This window comes from Mytilus californianus, unplaced genomic scaffold (genome assembly GCF_021869535.1).
Source record: "Mytilus californianus isolate M0D057914Y unplaced genomic scaffold, xbMytCali1.0.p SCAF_13, whole genome shotgun sequence".
Lineage (NCBI taxonomy): Eukaryota > Metazoa > Mollusca > Bivalvia > Mytilida > Mytilidae > Mytilus > Mytilus californianus.
The window spans coordinates 2,248,362-2,269,768 of NW_026262615.1; the positions used below are offsets into that span (position 1 = coordinate 2,248,362).

General features: G+C 29.9%; 1 protein-coding gene across 5 annotated transcripts in view; it reads right to left on the bottom strand.

Annotated features, from left to right (window-relative positions):
* LOC127722989 (kinesin-like protein KIF13B) overlaps positions 1 to 21,407 on the bottom strand; it is a 190,781-nt gene that overhangs the window by 48,278 nt on the left and 121,096 nt on the right. The window lies entirely within an intron of this gene.

The window sequence follows — 21,407 nt, forward strand, 5'->3', positions numbered from 1 at the left end:
TCTCAAAAAAGAAATGTGTCAGTAAGTTTCTACTTTAATTGTCGCAATGTCTTTTCATCAGGATTTTATACAATACTTTCATAGAAGACATTCAACCCTTATCAATAAGAAAATCTACATCATTACGAAATTATCTGCAATAACTGATTACTTCTTTATAAATTCCAATAGCCATTACTCAACAAAGCCGACACGACGAAAACACAAACAACTAAAAGGTCACTCAGATCCAACAAATACCCATAATCCATCATGTGTGTATGAATCAATGTCTATTTGTTGTGATCAAACTGTATAGTACATCTTATATGTAATCAGTGAACTGTACGCTTATACTGTATTAGGTAATTGAAATGGGACATTTCTTCGTTGGGAACTTCACCGATGGATAGATTGTAGTGATATAGTTACAAAGAAATTACATAAGTATCAATCAACTATTTTGTATCCAGATAAATTATTTATTCCCTTGAAGACTTTTCTGCAAGTCTATTTAATCTGTCCTCCTTAAACAATCATATATCACCTTGGTAGTTTTGTTCTCTCCTACTGTACAAAAGATAATTGGGTCAATCCCTAGATGGCTAAAAGCCACCGTAGTCTTCAAATATGGTATTTTTCTTCTTCTTTGCTAAGCATGTAGAAGATGAAAATAACACTTTTTAAAATTATGTGTCCAAATCGCTTTTCTGTATTTTATACCTTCATGAAGAATGCTCAAAACCAAATATTTGAAAGTCATTAAGATGGATAAGAACCAAAATATATTTAAAGAATTTTATGACCAAAGTGGATCTAAAGAATAACAGCCAAATTGAAGGCATTACTGACTAACATAAGAATTATTGGTGGTCTTTAAGTGTCAAAATACAAATATTGGTAGTAGAACGGTCAGTATACCTGTATGGATGGATGTCCATGATGTCAGTTTTCTTGAACTGGAAACTGTCAATAATTTTTTTGAAACGAAAAAAAAAATAACCATCAATTCAAAATATTATACTGTAAATTAAGAAATTTTTGCATGCATTTATTATTAAGATTGTTCACAATTACACAAAAGGACAAAATCCGAGATTACCATAATTAATGCGACTACAGTAAATGGCTGCATATCATGCAATCAAAATCAAAAATGCGAAATTTTATTTTTATGACATCTATCTCATCACAAATTTTGCAATAATAAAACATAGCTAAATTTTTTGAATTTACAGTGATCTCTACACCATGACCAAACATTTACCTAATACATGTATGAGAGATGGCAGTGATCTGTACATCACGACCAAACATTTACCTAATACATGTATGAGAGATGGCATGTATCAGTCCTATAAGACCTCTATGCCTCTGGTTTAAGTTACATGCCTTGTGAGACACAATAAATCATTAAAATGGACAATAAGAGCAACACTATAAAGCACATCTGTCTTTTATATGGCCTACCATTACTACAGTAAAGCCTACCATTACTACAGTAGAACCTACCATTACTACAGTAGAACCTACCATTAATACAGAAGACATACTTAGGAATGAGATTTTTATCTTGACCAAGAGACTTACAGTTTGAACATAACTCACACATCATTTACCTTGATTTCTCTCTATAGACCTAAGAAATACTTGGCACAAAGTAGCCTCAGGTCTCAGTGTTCACCGAAGTATTGATAACATCCATTACTTACAGACAAATTGTCACCAATCACACACAGAATTGAGAAATACTTGGTACAAATTATACTCTGGTCAACTAAAGTATCCGTAATGACCATTATGCTAACAAACAAATTATCACATATCACACAGATTGAGAAATGCATGTTAACTAGTGTATCACTATAGTGACCAATGTTTATAAACAAATCACCAACAAACATCTCTCCAAATCCATTTTACTTCTATTCTGACCACATAAATATGTCTAGTAGAAGGTATATCATAAAGTTCTTTGTCTTTGTCATACAGCCAGGGGTACTACTTGTACAAGTAATTTTTATTTACTTGAAGAAGTAAATATTAATATACTTATATAAGTAAATTTGTAGGATACTTATACAAGTGTATTTTATTTACTTGTATAGGTAAAAAAAAATTGGGCTTAGTTATGTCCCTTAGACATTCAGATTTTTTTACTTATACAAGTAAAAAAGTCATCCTATCTTCTTTTCTTGAATTCTTAGGACTTCTTTGCTGTAATAGAATTTTTGATTGTCTGTCCTTTGCAGATGTCTTTACTGATCATTTAAGTGTAATTTCATGGACAATGAAAATCTCATTTGTCTGTTATCTTTAGAACACTGCTCATTTACAAGCCCCCAAGGGGCAATTTTTGAAGGCCTTGCACAAATACTTAAGATCTTTGCGCAATCAGTTTCTTTGTTGAATTAATGAGATGAAACATTGAACTCTAATCAAAAATTATGATCTTACCTGAGAAAAATTCTTAAAGGCATGTTTTTACATCTCAAAACATGAGAATTTTTGTGGGACTGTAAAAAAAATTTACTTATACAAGTAAATTTTTGAGAAAATTAAGGGGAGATTATTCAAACATTATAATTCACTTATATAAGTTTATTTTATTTACTTCTTCAAGTAAATAAAGATTACTTATACAAGTAGTACCCCTGACTGTCATAAATACATGATTTTAACTCAAATCTTTCCCAAACTGTCTCTATTTAGAATATTTAATTTTACTTGTTAAATCTTAACGATAGTCACTGAAATTAAACTTTGTAAACTTTTGAATAAAACATGCAGCCTTTTTGTGTTCTTTGCACTTTCCATATTTATGTAATTTAAATACAAAGTTGCAACTTTTTCAGGCAAAGCTGTCCCCTAACTGTTCTGTTTTTGCCTTTGTGAATGTTTTACTCACAAAAATTATTATGCTTTAGTTATTTGACTTTAAAGATTTAGGTCTTGATTGCCACAGTTACTTTGCTTTGAATAAGAGTACATTTGATTATTTCTCTCCAACTGACAATACATTTTCCCTGTTTCAAAATCTTACCATTGTAAACATAATGTCTTAAGTTCTTATCTCCTACTGATCAGATTATTCTGTGAACAAGTTTAAAGATATTTTGACTGTCTGATCTGCATATGAACAGAACATTAGTCAAGTATAGTTGTCAACAAATTCGACCTTTCTGAACTGTGAACTGATCTGACTACTCATTGGATCAGATTTAAGATCTCCGAGCTGATTTCACAATTATCAATGAACAATTATTTTATTTGGAATGCATTAAAACATCCTGAATTTCAATTCAAAGATTTGAAGATAGACACAAATTTAGTATGTACTTTCAATACTGACAGGCATATTTTATAAAAAATATAATCCTTTAAATTGACAGTATCAGCTGCTTTTTTCCCCCTTGTTACCTCAATTCTTCTAATTTTTGATAGCATTTTTTCCCCCCCAATTATATGGAAGATGAAAAATAATTTTTGAAGCTGTTTTTTTCTTGTTTTTTTTTCACATGTACAATCAAATATGCTTTTAAATTAAAGTTCACCTGTTTAAACTTTTTACTGCAAGGCTCAAAAGTATCGTAATCTTCTGTTGTCCACATCATACTACATCCAATTGTAAACAAATCGTCACTTAAGAATAAACCTATTCAAATCACCTTTTTATACTAACAAATTCCTGTTGAATATCCACCAAAATATTGTATATCTTCAGAATACAACTGCCTTAAATATATCCGAGTAATTTTCTGATGAGCCACGCAGATTAAACTATGTCTTTATTAAACCATTCGTCATGTCAGGACTAATTCTTTACTGGTCACTCTCAGTAACTACAGCTAACTTGTCCAATACAAATCAAATTTCCAGGAATTATCTGTGTCAAATGTATTGTTAGCAAAAAGATTTATTTCCAATAAACAATCGTAAATTAATTTAAACGTTTCAAATAGATTACATATCTGATGGTTATTCCTGTTCAAAATACGTTTATTGAATTCCCATTATTTGTTTAAACACAAAAAAAAACTCTTTGCTTTCTAATTCAGATATTAAATACTAACGATTTTTTTTTCACTGCCGTTTAGTAAACATAAACTGTTGTAAAAAAAATGTCTGTCAATAGCTGATAAGTTTTAGTTGGTAATAAAAATCCAATTCTTTCCTGAGAAAAATTTCTCTCTCTCATTAGGATCGTTTACTAAGACAAAAACTTTCTAATATCGAGGAAGCCAATTAAGATATCCTTTTTTTTACTTGGAAAATAAGTAATCACCTCACTTGTTAAAAAACCAAATTTTCAATCAGTAACTCTCACAGTCTCAATAGTTAAAAGTTAAACTATCTATTTCCATTTGTATATTTGTTAGATTAAGTCTACTTATATAGAAACTTACATTTCTTATATCACAACATCGTCCAGTAAATCATTGTGCTTCAGTTACTGTAACAATCGTAAAAAAATCCTTAACCAATAAATAAACATATAAAAAACATCTGCGCTTCTTTCTTTTTTCCTCATTGAAATCTTCTGAGGATACAATTCCATTACACAAAATGATCAAGAGATTTGTTAAGGAGAGTATTCAAGGTTAACTTTTTCTCATTAACTCCCAACTTTCATTAACAACTAAATTGTGAGGACAAACCTTTGTGATAGGAGGTTGACCAATCACATTGTCACTTTATTAGCTGTTTTTTGTTCGTGTCAGATTAGGACCGATGATTGAATACAACATTAATTACACCGGAATCGATAAATGGACAATTCTACGTCCAAGCCAATCCAATGAGGACGATACAAGTAATGAACAATTTCTCATGTAATAGTTACATTTATCATCTGTAAATATTAACATCAGGGATTTACTGTTAGAAGTCGTATATAGGGCCTTGTTATAATAAAAACAAATATTCTGATCTTAAAAAATTATCTACAAATGTTACATATTGGGCAAGTACTTTAATTGCCTTCATTTATAATGGAGGCTCATTGCAATTATAGGAACTATTTTCAAATTTGAAATATGTGATGGTAGCTTATTTAATATCTTCATAAATATCTGTGAATGATTCAACTTTAACAACAATCAGTTCAATATTTATTTTACCAGTATTTACATATTTTTAAGTTCATATAACCCATTTACAAGCCTAAAGTACAGGGACAGATATAGTAAAAGAAGGCCAAAATCTTTTATACAGTTGTCATATTTTTTGTGATATTTTATAATATACTGTGTCATGGCTTCTAAGCAGATTTAAAGAAGACAAAAATATAATCAATGTGATAAGATATGCAAATATTATAAGTTCAAATTAGGTTTTATGGCCCTTAGATCAGCAGTTTAAAACAACGTTGCCCAAAACACAACATATCATTCATTACATTAAAAAAAAACCAAGATAAAAGTCTACAATTAACAAACGAGGCACATTTCAGCGTCTTTCTATTTTCTACGTGTTGATTATATGTTATGTCAATTTGTGACGATGAATCGGAAGACAGCAATAGAAGAAACTGTCGACAACGCCTGAGTAGGTCTGTAACAAATCCATAGGAAGGCTACCATTTTTTAGTCAGTACAAGCCAGAATGATTTACTTCTATGAAATCTTAAGAAGTCATTTCATTAACTTTACTGATTCTTTAATCAATATAACGGTCTTACACTCAATGTAGTTATACCATGCAAATATAGTCACATTTTGTAAATACAGAAATTGTGAGTGCATTATATTGTGATTTGATAAACAATGGCCAAACATGTAAGATTTATCATTGTGATTTCAGGAAATGGATTTCATACCAACAAAAATTTCAAAATTTGAATTGCGAAAATTGCTGAATAAGCAGTAAATTGTAACATTTTTGATAGAATGCAAGAAAAGCTCTCTAGATGTTTTGCTGGTATTTTTTTTTAAACTTTAGATTGCTGTCTTAGACATAACTGAATACCCCAAACTCATTTATATATCAATCTCTGGTATATACTTGACAATGTATATCCAACAAATACCGCCTGAGCACCAGATGTTTGACAGTTTGATATCTTCACTAATGGCTTAGGTAATATGTAAATGAAAGGGAACAACTCAATAAGGTTGAGGATAATCGCTATTCTTCTTTTTGACTTTTTGTCAAATTTTGTTTTATCTATGTAGTGCCAATAAAAATTTTGCCAGCTATAAGCCCTTCTTTTCTTTTCATAATTTTATTATATATAGTTTAAAAAGCAATTTTTGAAAATCTTATAAAATCCTTGTTATTTTTTCATAGTTTTGGAAAGAAAAAAAAGTGCCAATGTTAAATATATGAAAAACCTAGAGATAATCATTTCCCGCCAACTTTTCATTTGATTACATCTCAAAAACAAGGACACGAGCCTGTCATTTTTTCTACTTTTGAAGTTCGGTTATTTATATATCAATTTAAAACAATCTTTTAAAAGCTTGTTATTTTGAAACAGAGCAGCAAACATCTTTAAATGGCTTCTAAAACCTATAACTTTGAAGACAATTATTTCAGTTCCAATGACCTATGCCTACTGAATAGACTGTGACTGTGTACATTTATAAACAACCTAACAATAAGTTTTCAAGGTACATCTAGACTAAGTTTTGTAAAGTAAACTTTGAAGTTTAATACTTTTATACAAGAACAAGACATCTCAATCTTCATGCTGGCTGTCTTTCTATCTACTTAGATTAGATTCAGAACAATTTGTTTTTATATAATTAGCAGACCAAAACAAAAAAGCAATCTTAAAAGTATCCAGATAAATGCTGCTTATCAGACAAAACAACGGCCATTTCTTTTTTTATTTATTTTAACAGCAATTGGAAAACTCTCACATAGAGCAGGATTTCAATATATTTATCTATTTTAATAATGTGTGCATTTAATATCTATGATTTAACTATTGCTATGCAGGATATTTTTTACCGAAATTGGGGATTAAGCCCCCAAAAATGGTTCTTTTTCAAGGAAAGGAAAGCTTGCTTAATGCAGACTATTTTTACTAAAATTGTAAGCCCCACAAAAATTGTTCTTTTTCAAGAAAAGGAAAACTTGCCATGGAGGCTATTTTTACTGAAATTGGGGATTAATATGAACACTACTGTTAGGGTCAAATAAAGTTCAACAAGCCTGGATTTCTGACAAGAAACCCTTTAAGATCAAATGTAATCTACTGAATCCTTACTTCTCCACAGTTCTCCTCTTAATCATACTAAGACACTGAGCTAAGACAAAGTACAGGAATCAACTAGTAATCTTATTGTCAATTATTGTAATTTAGGATCTACAATTTGACATTTCTTAGCAAGAATGTCTCCGCAGGTTTCCCCCTCTTGGTAGAACTATTATTCACCATTAAGAAAGTAATAGAAAATAATGTTACTTAATTAGTTCTCAGGATTCAAAAATCAATACACAGCCCCCTCAAGCATCCATCAATTTGAATTAAAGTTTGAACGTGTGTCCAATTTTTGTCATAACATTTTGTCAAATACTATTAAACATTATAACAGCCTGAATGAATTTAATCACATTATTACACATGAAGATTTAACTGTGTCAAAATAAGATGACTGATTGATTGCTTTATCTCCACAGTTATTATCAATGTTAGAAAGTCAGTTTTCAATTTATGAAATTTTTGGTTTACAAGGGTCTTTTTAGGCTTATCTTACAGTTTGGACCTTTGCCTATTATTAAAGGCCATAATGGTTAAATAATATGCATGATAAGCAAATAGTTACCTTTTTGTCCTTTTGTTTTTTTGGTGGATAGCAGCTGTCTCATTGCTATTGTTCTTTTGATTTTTTTAGGATCATTGTATAGTAGTCTCATTCAGATCGTATTTTTGATTTTTTTTATGGATTGTTGTCTCATTGCTATTATTCTTTTGATAATTTGCAGATAGTTGTCTCATTGCTATTGTTCTTTTTGTGGATAGTTGTGTCATTGCTATCGTTCTTTTGATTTTTTTTAGGATAGTTGTCTCATTGCTATCGTTCTTTTGATTTTTTTGTGGATAGTTGTCTCTTTGCTATTGTTATTTTGATTTTTTATGGATAGTTGTCTTATTGCTATTGTTCATTTGATTTTTGTGGATAGTTGTGTCATTGCTATCGTTCTTTTGATTTTTTTGTGGATAGTTGTCTCATTGCTATTGTTCTTTTGATTTTTTTGTGGATAGTTGTCTCCTTGTTATTGTTCTTTTGATTTTGTGTGGATAGTTGTCTCTTTGTTATTGTTATTTTGATTTTTTATGGATAGTTGTCTCATTGCTATTGTTCATTTGATTTTTGTGGATAGTTGTCTCATTGCTATCGTTCTTTTGATTTTTTGTGGATAGTTGTCTCATTGCTATTGTTCTTTTGATTTTTTATGGATAGTTGTCTCTTTGCTATTGTTCATTTGATTTTTATGGATAGTTGTCTCATTGCTCTTATTCTTTTTACAATGAAACTACTATTATTTGTTCAAGCATCCAATTTTGGCAAAATGGGAAGAAATTACAAGTTTTTGTATTTTTTTTTCTTTGAATTCATAGAATCAGACATTTTATACATAACATTTAAAATATCAAAACGTATGCAAATCATGCAATATTATAGTTTTTGGTACTAATTCAACACATATAGAATGATCCGAATCAATGTTTTCACCCCAGTGTATCATTATGTTCTTCATATAACATTAGTGATGAGACTGTCAAAGAAAGAAAGTCATAGAAATCAAAATTTGTTGAACTTTATCTTTTTGTGCAATCACTGAAGTTTCGAAGGTTAAACAAATACTAGGCCTAATTCCTTGTAAATGATAAGATAATGAAACACGGTGTCCAATAATCGTAAATTTCAACCTTTAATATGGACAATAATCAACTCCTACAATGAGTAACTAAACTCTCATTTCCTTATTTTTACTTCAGAAAAGTTCATTTTGATTTTATTGCCTATAGAAAATTTAGTTTATTAGAAAAGCAATCATCTATGAATAGCATAACAAGGCTAAGAAATAATTATCTAAGACCTTCTATTTTGTTATTAATGGATTTGACAATTTGAGATCTTTTTCTGCAAGCTTTTAAATACGGAATTTGTAACAATAAAATTTACATGATATTAAATTGTATTTTATTTAAATGAATATCATATTACTGAAAATGAAAATTGGCAAATGTAGAACCAGGGAAATAAAGGCTAGATTTTAAAACAAGAGTAAACTTTGGAATAGAATATGACAAACATCCTCGGAGATTTCAAATACTTAGATAAAGATAAATGCCTAAGCAAATTATGTTCCTTTCTAAATTCTCTCATAAAATACATTCTTAATTGAATTCTTCTGTAAGAAAGGGATATATATTATAATAATACTTCACTGCTGTCTTAAATCCCATACAAAATATCAGACACCAGATTCTAAAGCATCTCCTTAACATACTGAAATCTTTCTTTTATTCTTTACAAAATCTTTTACACTTAATAACATTACCATAGAATCTTGTATCTCCTAAAAACACTACAGGACTGAAATCTTTCTTTCAATCCTCACAAATACTTTTATGCTTAAAAATATCATGAATTTTTCTTAGGTCTTATTGTAAACACTAAACATATTGAATCAAACAGACAAAAATTGTTTTCTTTTATTTTTTACAAAATCTGTCACCCTTAAAATCATGCATGTTTCTTGAACAAGTAAATGTATATGTATTGATTAAAATAGACAAAAAAACTCAAGTGACATAATCAGAAAGCAACAAAATCAATGATTGCCCTGTTATACTTTCCAATTTACACTCCTTAAAATGATAATTTTATTTTCTGTTTTTTTTTTTTTTATGTGGTGTTTTTATAACAGGAATGTATCTCAAAGTTTCCTTCAATAAAGAATTCAAATTCAAATTCAATTAAGAGCTGGTAACTGCTTTGCAACTATCATGTTTCTACCTTGTTGAGAAAATAAAAATTTGATTTAATTTCAATCTACAAGTATTTTCTGAAGAAATAGGATTATATAACGAAAACCCAAGTGAAAGCTATATGTAACTAAATAACTTAGTTTATTATTTAACATTTCCTAAACTGCATCTGATGCGTGGTAAGATGGTGTAAATTGATATTCTAAATAGTTTTCCAAACATGATTTAGATACAAACATTGAGATCTAAAGCAATAAGTCAATTGGAGAGAAATATTTATGAATAAATAAAAAACAAAATGCTTTTACTTCTAGCAGATTTATGTTCAAAATGTTTCCACACAGTAAATCCCCTATTGAAAATTTCAAGACTATGAAAGACGACTAGATACTGATACATCCAGTAACTCAGGTTTAATAATATAATGTGCAAGTCCAAGTTGAATGCTTGTTATCAACATTTGTGTGTTGCCGTGATATAGCCTTTTTGTCCTGAGGCATCTTAAAGCAACCAAAAATCAATCAATCAATCAATCAATCAATCAACAATTGTTTTTAGCAGCAGTTGGCACAATTATTTTGGGACAGAAAAGGATTGAAAAAGGAATGGACTACATTTTTTTATTTTTTTCTAGATTATTTTCATAATTTCCAGAGGTAAATATTTCAAATAAGTATGATCTACAAAATGAGTCAACCAATATGAAGGGTTGGAAATTTAAACTGCCAATCCAAAATAAATAAAAGAACAGAGTTCCAAGTCCCCTGCATTGCACATATTTTATCTATCCAAGGTACAAGGGCAATAACTAAAAAATACACTTTTTTTTCCTTAAAATTGTTCATAAATATCTTCGAGAAATGAACTCTTCAGAGCAAATTCAATGTGATTTCCTATATAATTAATATTTCCAAGGGGCATAACTTGTTAAAATATTTGATGAGAACTTATTTTTGAAAGTGTCAAACGCATTGCTGATATAAACCTATGATATGTTTCATAAAATTTTGGAGAGTGCTAACGATGCAATTTTCCATATAGTTAATGTTTCAAAGGGGCACAACTCTTTTAAAAATAATTGATCTGCACTGATTTTCGAACTCATCCAAGACATTGCTGATATAAACCTAGCTATGATATAAGTTTCATAAAAATCTGGGAAGAACAGTACACGTGAGAGCACTAACAAGACTGGAAGGATGGACGGACGGCCGGTATTTCTATGTCCCCCACAACCGTTGCGCAGGGGACAATTATGTTGGATAGGAACAGAAATATAGTCTTGCAACAGGCTACCTTTGGACCACTCAAAGAGTTGTTGCAAGGTATATTTAAGGTGCAGAGAGAGAGGCATCTCCTTACAAGAGACATCTCCTTACAAGAGGCATCTCCTTACAAGAGACATCTCCTTCCAAGAGACATCTCCTTACAAGAGGCATCTCCTTACAAGAGGCACCTCCTTACAAGAGACATCTGTTTACAAGAGACATCTCCTTACAAGAGGCATCTTCTTACAAGAGACATCTCCTTACAAGAGGCATCTCCTTACAAGAGGCATCTCCTTACAAGAGGCACCAAGTTTTACTTCCCCGTTCCCACTAGACATGGCTGTTCGTTGTTCGAACAAAATACACACAGCAATACAGACACCTTTCTTTAGCATAGGCCTTAACTGTTGGGTGGTAATAGTTAAGGTGATCATATTTCTATATATACCGGGAGTAGGCTTAATTATTTTTGAGGTAAAGATTTGAGCAAAATAAGAATTTTAAGATTTAATCTGGTCAAAGCATCTACCTGATTTCAGAGAATAAGTTTTAATCTATTTCAGAAAAGGTTAATCATAATGCAAGCATAATAAAATAAAAGAAGAATGTGTCTGAGGACATGAATGCCCCTGCTCAAGCTTTGCTATTTTCCAATTCAAAAAGGGGCATAACTCTAGAACGGTAAGTGACTTGCTTCCAAAATTCGAACTCTGCCTGTAAGTTCTGATTGTTAGCATTGTGTATGAGTTTCATAAAATTTAGATGAGGAAAACTTAAGTTAGAGTGCAAAAACGAAAATGGGACAGACGGAAGGTCAAGAGTAACACTTATTGCCCCAATTAGGCAGGGGCATAAAAATAGTATCTAAAGTAATCTAGTGCATAAACATGTTTTTTCTCATGCAAACTTAAGAAAAAATATGAGAATATTGAATCTACTTGTTAACTTTTCTCTTTTTTTCTTCCAAACAAAATTTTCCTAACTCTGAGGACATCTTTTATCAATCCCGTTTCAACAATATCAATTCATCAATGTCATAGGGGAGCTTTGTTTCTTATTTGTCACTACAGCAAATATAAGAATACTAGTGACTCTACTCTATTCTTTAGGGAATTAAGTTTGATTAGGGAAAGTGATAAATATCCAAGAATAAATTGGACATGATTCCTTTTTTTATTAGAAAGCAAACAAAAATTATTTGCAAGATTTTTATCAAGGCTATTTCTCATTCTTCTACACCAATAACTGGTGAGAAAATGTCAATCTTATAAACAAAATGACATTTATTTTTGATTACGGTATAAATCATGCCATTTTAATTGGCAAGTCATGGTATGAAAATGGCTTTGGTAAATATTGGAAAACCATTCACTAAAACAGATTGGCATGTGTTCAGTTGAATAGAAACTGTTATGATATCCAGTTCAATAACAATGAAGCAGAGACTATCAAAACTTTTCTTTTTAGACTGTCTAATAAACTTTTTGTTTGAAATATTTGCCACTGGATATTAAGTAAACATCAATCAATTATTCAGTCAGATGATTTGACAAGAGTTTTTGAATATTTTATAGTTGAATGTCTGAATTTATTCCCCACTGAAAAGTGCTATTTATCAACTGTTAGTTAATAGAGTAACCAGGTAATGATATTAGGTTAGCTATGTTGAAATGAATATTTTTTGTTCCTCATAAAATATACATGCTCCTCTTAATGCAATACTACAAAATTTGATCTTAAATTTACTGGTCCATAGTAGTCTAAAATACCTTTTACTGGCTCACCTCAAAATTTACTCACATAGGCCCACAGTGCTTAAGTCAATCCCTTATAACATTTAAAAGCATAAAATATAAATGAAAAAATTCACAAATGGTCTGACCCATGAAATGTCAGTGTACTATGAAATACCTTTTATATTGAACTGCAGGACTTTTTTTTATAAATCAAGGAACATTTATGACAAAAATTGAAATTCAACCTTATAAACAATCAATTTTGTTATAAGCAAAAAAGCTTTTCTTTTAAATTTCATGAACAGACTTTTGTTCATTTGGTCTGAAATATCATAGTTTAAAATGTCACAGACAGTGTTTGTGTGACAACTAGACTGTATGCAAAGAACATGAATAGGCAACTTCATTGGTAACCAGTCTAAATTACAAATAGACTGTATGCAAAGAACATGAATAGGCAACATCATTGGTAACCAGTCTAAACTACAAATAGACTGTATGCAAAGAACACGAATAGGCAACTTCATTGGTAACCAGTCTAAACTACAAATAGACTGTATGCAAAGAACATGAATAGGCAACATCATTGGTAACCAGTCTAAACTACAAATAGACTGTATGCAAAGACAATGAATAGGCAACTTCATTGGTAACCAGTCTAAACTACAAATAGACTGTATGCAAAGAACAGGAATAGGCAACTTCATTGGTAACCAGTCTAAACTACAAATAGACTGTATGCAAAGAACAGGAATAGGCAACTTCATTGGTAAACAGTCTAAACTACAAATAGACTGTATGCAAAGAACATGAATAGGCAACATCATTGGTAACCAGTCTAAACTACAAATAGACTGTATGCAAAGACAATGAATAGGCAACTTCATTGGTAACCAGTCTAAACTACAAATAGACTGTATGCAAAGAACACGAATAGGCAACATCATTGGTAACCAGTCTAAACTACAAATAGACTGTATGCAAAGAACACGAATAGGCAACTTCATTGGTAACCAGTCTAAACTACAAATAGACTGTATGCAAAGAATACGAATAGGCAACATCCTTAGGAACAGGTGTCCTGCATGTTTCAGTCTAAAACATACACAAAATAAAATTTGATAAACAAAAATTTTACTTTATGGCAATATCATTTCTATGAAAATGAAATTCTCTCAGTTACTTTCACTTTATAGATTAGGTAACTCATAGAAAATGTATCCTAGCTGCTTGTTGCTGAAAGCAATTGAACTTTCTTTAGCCTATCACGTCAAGTAAGAGACAAATTGTTAGTTGTCAATCAATACAATATAACTTGTGGTTCTGGAGTGATCAGAAAAACCTTGTAAATTGGATTTCTATAAAAATGTCTTTTTTCACAAAGTAGCGACATTAAGTGTTGAGTGGAATTTTTGTTTACCAATCAGAGAATTACAATGTTTTTTATTCAAATGATGTATTCAATATCACACTGTATTGTCAACCAAACAAGAGTTGTTTATTTACTTTCAATAAAATTGATTGTTTTCATGTTTTTCAGCAAGCCTATCCAGTTAAATTCGGTCAATTTAAAGGAAATATATTGTTAAACAGGCTCACTGTGGTAGAACTGACTATTTTGTGCTTTGAATTTAAAGTAGTCTAAATCTATTTAATATTGAAACATTGTCAGATAATACAAACATTTTACAACTTTTCATTTTCATAGATATCTTTTATAAATCATGGCATACCCAAGTTTAGCAACTAATACTATGACACAAATTACAATGATACATTTGGTGTTGAGGTTCTTTAATTAGTGGGTCGGTTTATTAAATGGGTGCTAGTTGCCTATTATACGGACCGTGCAAGACCCTCAAAATATCATGGAAACACTATCAACAGGTCTAAGGCGTGTTGTTTAATGCTTTAGTAATTCCATGTCCACTGAATGTAAATATTTGCTAAAGCTAATTTAATATCTTTGTGAGAGAAATTTTTTAATGGGAAATGCAATAGTATGTAGCAAATCTACCCTTTAACAACTTGCAATAGTGTGTAGAAATTACAAACAGATACATGAAATTCCCCTTGGGGCCTTGTAAGACCAAAGGACAAAAATCAAAAGTAACCTGTTGTTTTTATGCACCAAATTACACCCCAAGATAGAGATCAGACACAGTTATGATTAATGTGCGTCAAAAATCAAATAATTTCTAACACCAAAGGGTCAAACTAGAATTAATCATAAGAAATCCAATATATACAATTTATCTTAAATTTTAGTCTATGTATACTTTCCTGTATCGATTGATTTGTTTTTTTAATCAACGTGTGGTTTGATAGATCTCACTTCTTCATTGGTCAAAATTAAATTATGACTTCAAATTTTCTTGCTTTCTTCTGAAACTTGCTATTTTTGTGATGTCACGAAAAAAGGCGTGTTGATGTCAACATTGCACTAACACACCTTTTTGCAGATCATTGAAAAAGGAATATCAATTTTGCCACCATTGAATCTCATGCAATACAATAGTTCTCTACTTTTAACAGTTAAATTTTAAATATAAACTGTCTCGAATGGAGGAATATCATATCCCACTCAAAGCAATTTCTATCTATTTACTACATACTACAATCAAGAAAAGGATCCAGATTTTGTTATAGTTCAACTATTTGCATAAAATTTCCAAAATAATAGAGGCACTAACTTTTATGAAGACTATTATTCAATTTGTATGTTGAATTTAGACTTCTATCCACTTATACTAAAATAACTTTCTTGTGATCTTGTGATCATATCTAATACACATTTATTGTGCATTCAATTATATAAATTCTGACTGACAAAATATTTTCCTATTTTGCTCAATAGTATCTGTATACAGTGTATGAACAAGGTTGAGTTTCAAAGGAAGATGTGTGTTGCCTACTTGTTTGAATAAGATGAAATGTTAAGTCCATGTTTTGGTATGAGAAACTCAGAAACCCCAATAAAACACAGATTAAAAATTGAAATTGCATGTGCACAACTTCATTTCCTGGAAAAGAATCTATACAAATTTGTTTAAATTGGTTCATTTAGTTTTGAAGGAGTTACAGATAAATACGGAGTGATGAGGACGATGATCCAAGACTAGAGAAGTGATCCCAGCGTTTTCCTCCATATGAAGCCTCACAGTCAGGCAGCATAAAAAGGTGTATATATATTTTGGCCAATTTGATCTTAAAAGATCTCAAAAACTTATTCCACCCAATCAGAAATATTTATTTTCAGGTGCATATATATGTGTGTGTTAAATAACACTTTTCTTTCACATTTTCAGTATATATTAATAGTGGTTTAATAGAATTCAAGGTTTTTAATGTCCAAATAAAGATTAAATAAATGGGGAATGTGTCCATGGGACACAGATGATGCCCCGCTTGCATATCTAATAAAGTTATAAAGGGATATAACTGAAGAACAGTAAAAGTGACCCTACCCTAATTTGTACTTGATCTGAGTTTTGTGGTAATAAGTATTGTGTATAAGTTTCATAACATTTGGTTGAGGCAAATTAAAGTTAGACAACGGAAACTAAAAATTCAGCAATTTTTATATTTATAAAAGGGCATAACTCAAGAACAGTAAAAGTGACACCACCCAATTTCAAACTTGATCTGTATTCTGTGGTAATAAGCATTGTGTATAAGTTTCATAACATTTGGTTGAGGCAAACTAAAGTTAGAGAACGGAAACGAAAAATTCAGCAATTTTTATGTTTATAAAGGGGCTTAACTCAAGAATAGTACAGGTGGAACCAACCATTTTCAAACTCGAACTGTGTTTTGTGGTAATAAGCATTGTGTATAAGTTTCATAACATTTGGTTGAGGCAAACTAAAGTTAGAGAATGGAAACCAGCTTTAGGACGTACAGATGGACAAGGGTAAAACTTAATGCTCCCACCGCTGCGGCGGGGGCATAAAAAAACTGTGATTGAAAAAAAAATTAACAATGGAGAAAAACATTAACTTTGAAAGTTAGAATAAGATATGAAATGAACTATGGCCTAAACCATTAGGTATCAATGATCTCCAAAGAAAGGTTAATGTAACCTACTCTCCATGGGAGGTTTTTATACTCCCCTTGATGCCCCCTTTTATGCTGTATATAATGTATTTAGTCATAACACATCTATATAAAATCTTTATTCATACAGACCACAGACAAATTTATTCGTTAATCAATAGAAATGTTTCTCCAACAAGTAGATGGTCATCAAATTATTATAAACTGGACAAGAAGAAACTAAAATGATGTCTTGATTTTTATACTCTATTCTCTAAATAAAACTTGATTGTTCGAAATACTAAGGATAATCTACCCAGGAGTTGATTACCTTAGCTGTACTTGGCAAAACCTTTCGGATTTTATGACTCTCAATGCTCAAATTAGTACTTTATTTGTCCTTTTAACTTTTTGATTCGAGCGTCCATGATGAGTTATATGTAGACAAAACGTGTGTCTGGTGTACAAAGTTATAAGCTGGTATCTTCCAAGAGTTTTTTTTTTTGCTTATTCCTTGCTTAATTGCTATCAGTATTTTTATTACTAATTAATTATTATAGAAGATTAAAAGATATTCAAATGTGGCAAGCGCTTTTGCTTTGAAAGCTTAGTAATGTTAAAATTCTCAATAATTTCGATGACAGTTATACTTTAGTGTTATGAACCTTGTTAAGGATGTTGTCATGTCAGATTTAGGAAGTTTTGTCAGATGTTAAGACTCCTTGGGTTTTTTCCTACAATACAGGGTAAAATATTTTGCCCCATATCACTCACTTTTCTCTTCAATAGCTCATAAAAGGTCATTTACCAAAACTTAAGCAGATTCTAGATTTCTTTTCTCACGATTTGAGACCCAAATAATACCAATGCTTAATATAAGGTAAAACTCTAAGTCAGCATTTTCCAGCCATTTTTTTAAAATTAAATATCTTGAAAAGGAGTTCCATAACCTATCGGTTTTTTTAGCTTATTTTGTTCCATAACTAATGCTTTTCTGATTTATAGTAAATTCCAGATTTTTTTTTAATTTCAACTGACTAGATCCTTAATGTCAGAACAAGGAAAGACCCCCGCATTGTATCAAAAATAGTTAGTTTATCATTTATAGTGTAAAAGATATATTTCTTACAGTTCTCAATGCCAAGATCAAACCTGCTGTCAACTGGAAATTATTTGAATAGTTGCTTTTATCACATAATTAACATTTTTTCCTAATCTAGATCGATTGACTGCTGGTTGCTTAACATCTGCTGGCACTGATCTAGATTGAAATAATTCATGTGTCATTATACAGGCATGGGGCGAATTACATTGCAATGTAATGCATTATATTACAATTACTTTGACCAAACCATGCATTATATTACAATTACAATTACATGCATTTATCAAAGTAATGCATTATATTACAATTACTTTTGCAAAGTAATGCCTTGAATTACACATTACATTTGAAAATTTTATTAGTGAATAAAAAAATTAAACATTTTGAAAAACAACACGAAGTCCCAAAAGATTCTAGCATATGCAGTAACTGTTCCATGAATTGAATATAAGTATACATGTAAAAAGTCTATTTAATTTGACTTTTACAATTTTTAATTATTTTAACTTAATGTTGACTTTACTTTTATAAATATATTTTTTGTTGTTTTTTTTTTAATTTTAAACGAAATATTTAATTACTGTGAATTACTTCCCTTATTATAAAATAAACATAGACCTTAATTAATGAACAATTGTCTAAATGGTGAAAATATTGATTGTTAAACAAACTAATTAGTGTTTTATAACAAAGTTTAATTATCTTTTATTTAAGCAAAACAAAGATATTCTTTGATCTTATGACAACAATACAGCTATGCTTTTCAAATATCAATCTTTTTATGCAGGAAAATGTATGAAATAAGATGAAATAAAGAAATATTCTAATGATTAACATATTCTTAGTTAATCAAGAAATCTTAATTTTGGTTTAGTTAAAACTCCAACAATATGTTAAAGATGTAGTATGTGAAAAAAGTAATGACATGTAATGCCATGTAATGCATGAAATTACACAACTTTTTGCTAAAGTAATGCATTATATTACAATTACATGTAATGCACAAATTGCTGCATTACACATTACATGCAATTACTTGGAAAAATGTAATGCATTACCATGCTTACAATTACAAATTTGCATTAACCCATGCCTGGTGTCATATCATTTTGTTTTAGATTACCAGAAATGCTTAAAGGTTAGTATGTTTGAATCTTCAACTAAAAAATAAGGTTGACATAAAAAATCAAAGCATCGTTGATGTTGTGATCCAGTCATATTCATAGCTAGTCTGATATTCTTTCTGACCATACTTTTTCCTTAATTTTTTCTCTTTTCATTTCCAATCTTACTGTAAAATTTCTATGTTATTGTCCAAAGGTAGGGAATTTCGCAATATTGATGCATATATAAATATATATACTGATCTTTCAATTTTAGACTCTGTCAGATTTTATTTTTGACAAGAATTGAAAGGAAAATCGCCAAACAAGTAATATATTTTGTATATGCCATTTATAATGACAGGTTTAATAATTTCCAGAAAGAGGCCTTATAAATGCACTTTCCCAACAACAAAAATTAAAAAAAATTAAACTATTTTTATCTAAATTGGTGTTTATTCTTCATTAAGAAAAAATACATTTCTTGTATTCAAATCTGAATGTACAATTACCTAATGCTGAGATATTTCCAATTACTGTTAAATAGTAATATAATGGAATATAAATGTAAAACAAACAAATAAATTTTATTGCAGAAAATGCTCAGGTAAGAGCAATGCCATTTTGTTTAATATTTCAACCAAATTTCTGATAATTGTAACTAATTAATTAGAACTTGATTATTGACTTATATCAGATGATAATGACACTGATTTTACAAGTAAAATAAAATTTGCTTGCATTTTTTATACATATTTTTTTTTCATTTTAAGTATTTTCTTTGAAAAAAAAACACATCAGATTAATCATTCAGCTAGCTAGCAAAATTAACAGAATATTTAAATGTAGTGTAGATCAAAATAAATAATACATTTGTAGGTTTACTATTGAGGTCAAGAATGTGTGTATTCAGTTAGGTGTGTAATAAGTTGTGTCTATTTAATTATGTAACAGGTCATGAGATATTAACTGTTTTGAATTAAGCCTGGGGTTGTTTCTAATTAATACATATTTGAAAATCATGACAGTTAATAATCATTCTGACTCTTATTTGCCTATGGAAAGAATTGGAGTAATACCATTTCAAAAAAGTGTGGGAATCAACTTAGATATATTAATACACATGTTGACCTACATTTCATTGAACAATAATTTACACATGCATAAGATACTACAATACTTTCAAAATTCTTATCAACTGATTCAATTGATGTACAAATACTTTTTCAAATTAATTCATAAATAATAAATCATCATAAATTTTAATTTAGAAAGGAACTATATGCAAGTGTATATCTAAAATAAAGTCACTATTCGACCAATCTTTTCTTAATTCAAGGGCAAATAACATGTCAAAAGTTGGCAGTTGATGATTAAAATGGTGTAGAAAGTTTCTGCAAGTCATAAAAACACATAATTAGTTTCATGATATGTCTTCAACTTAGTATTCTGCACCATCTCCAAAACCAGAGTGATCGCATAGATCCAGCATGGCTGAATCAAAAATAATTCAAAAATGAATTTATTGATTATAATAATTTAGTATAAATCGTTCAACCTTAATACTGCAAAAAATATGTGCAATGAAACTGCCCTATCTTACAAAAAAATAACATATTTCATTTATTCATGAGGTAAATCTGAAAACATGTTATGTACGGTGACCTATAGTTGTTAATTTCTGTGTCATTTGGTATCTTGTGGAGAGTTGTCTCATTGGCAATCATACCACATCTTCTTATTTTTATATAAAAAAAATAGATTACTATTAAAAAAAAGTAAATTATATATTGATTTTTAATGCAAAAAACTTTATTTAGCTGACAAAGCTGCATGATTTACATTATCACCGAACAAAAATAATTTGATTGGAAATAAAAAATCAGTTCGCTATGAAAATCTATAAATATTTATAAGACATTACTGTATTTCATCATAATCACGCTTATTTTCTGACATAATTCATATACTATATTAGATTTTATTCTCCTGGGATCAAGTTTTATCACATGAAGAATTTCATAACAGTCAAAGGGGAGATAATCAATAATCTCTATCATCACATCTAACAATAATGGGAGATAATCCATATTATTTTAGTTGTCAACTAACACTGGTGATACAGTACAGTTCTAAATATTCAACATGCAAAAGCAGTATGGAAGTGTTCTTATACTGTAAAATACCAATTTTTGTTGATTTCATGAGTCAGAGTGAACGCTGAATTTAAATCTT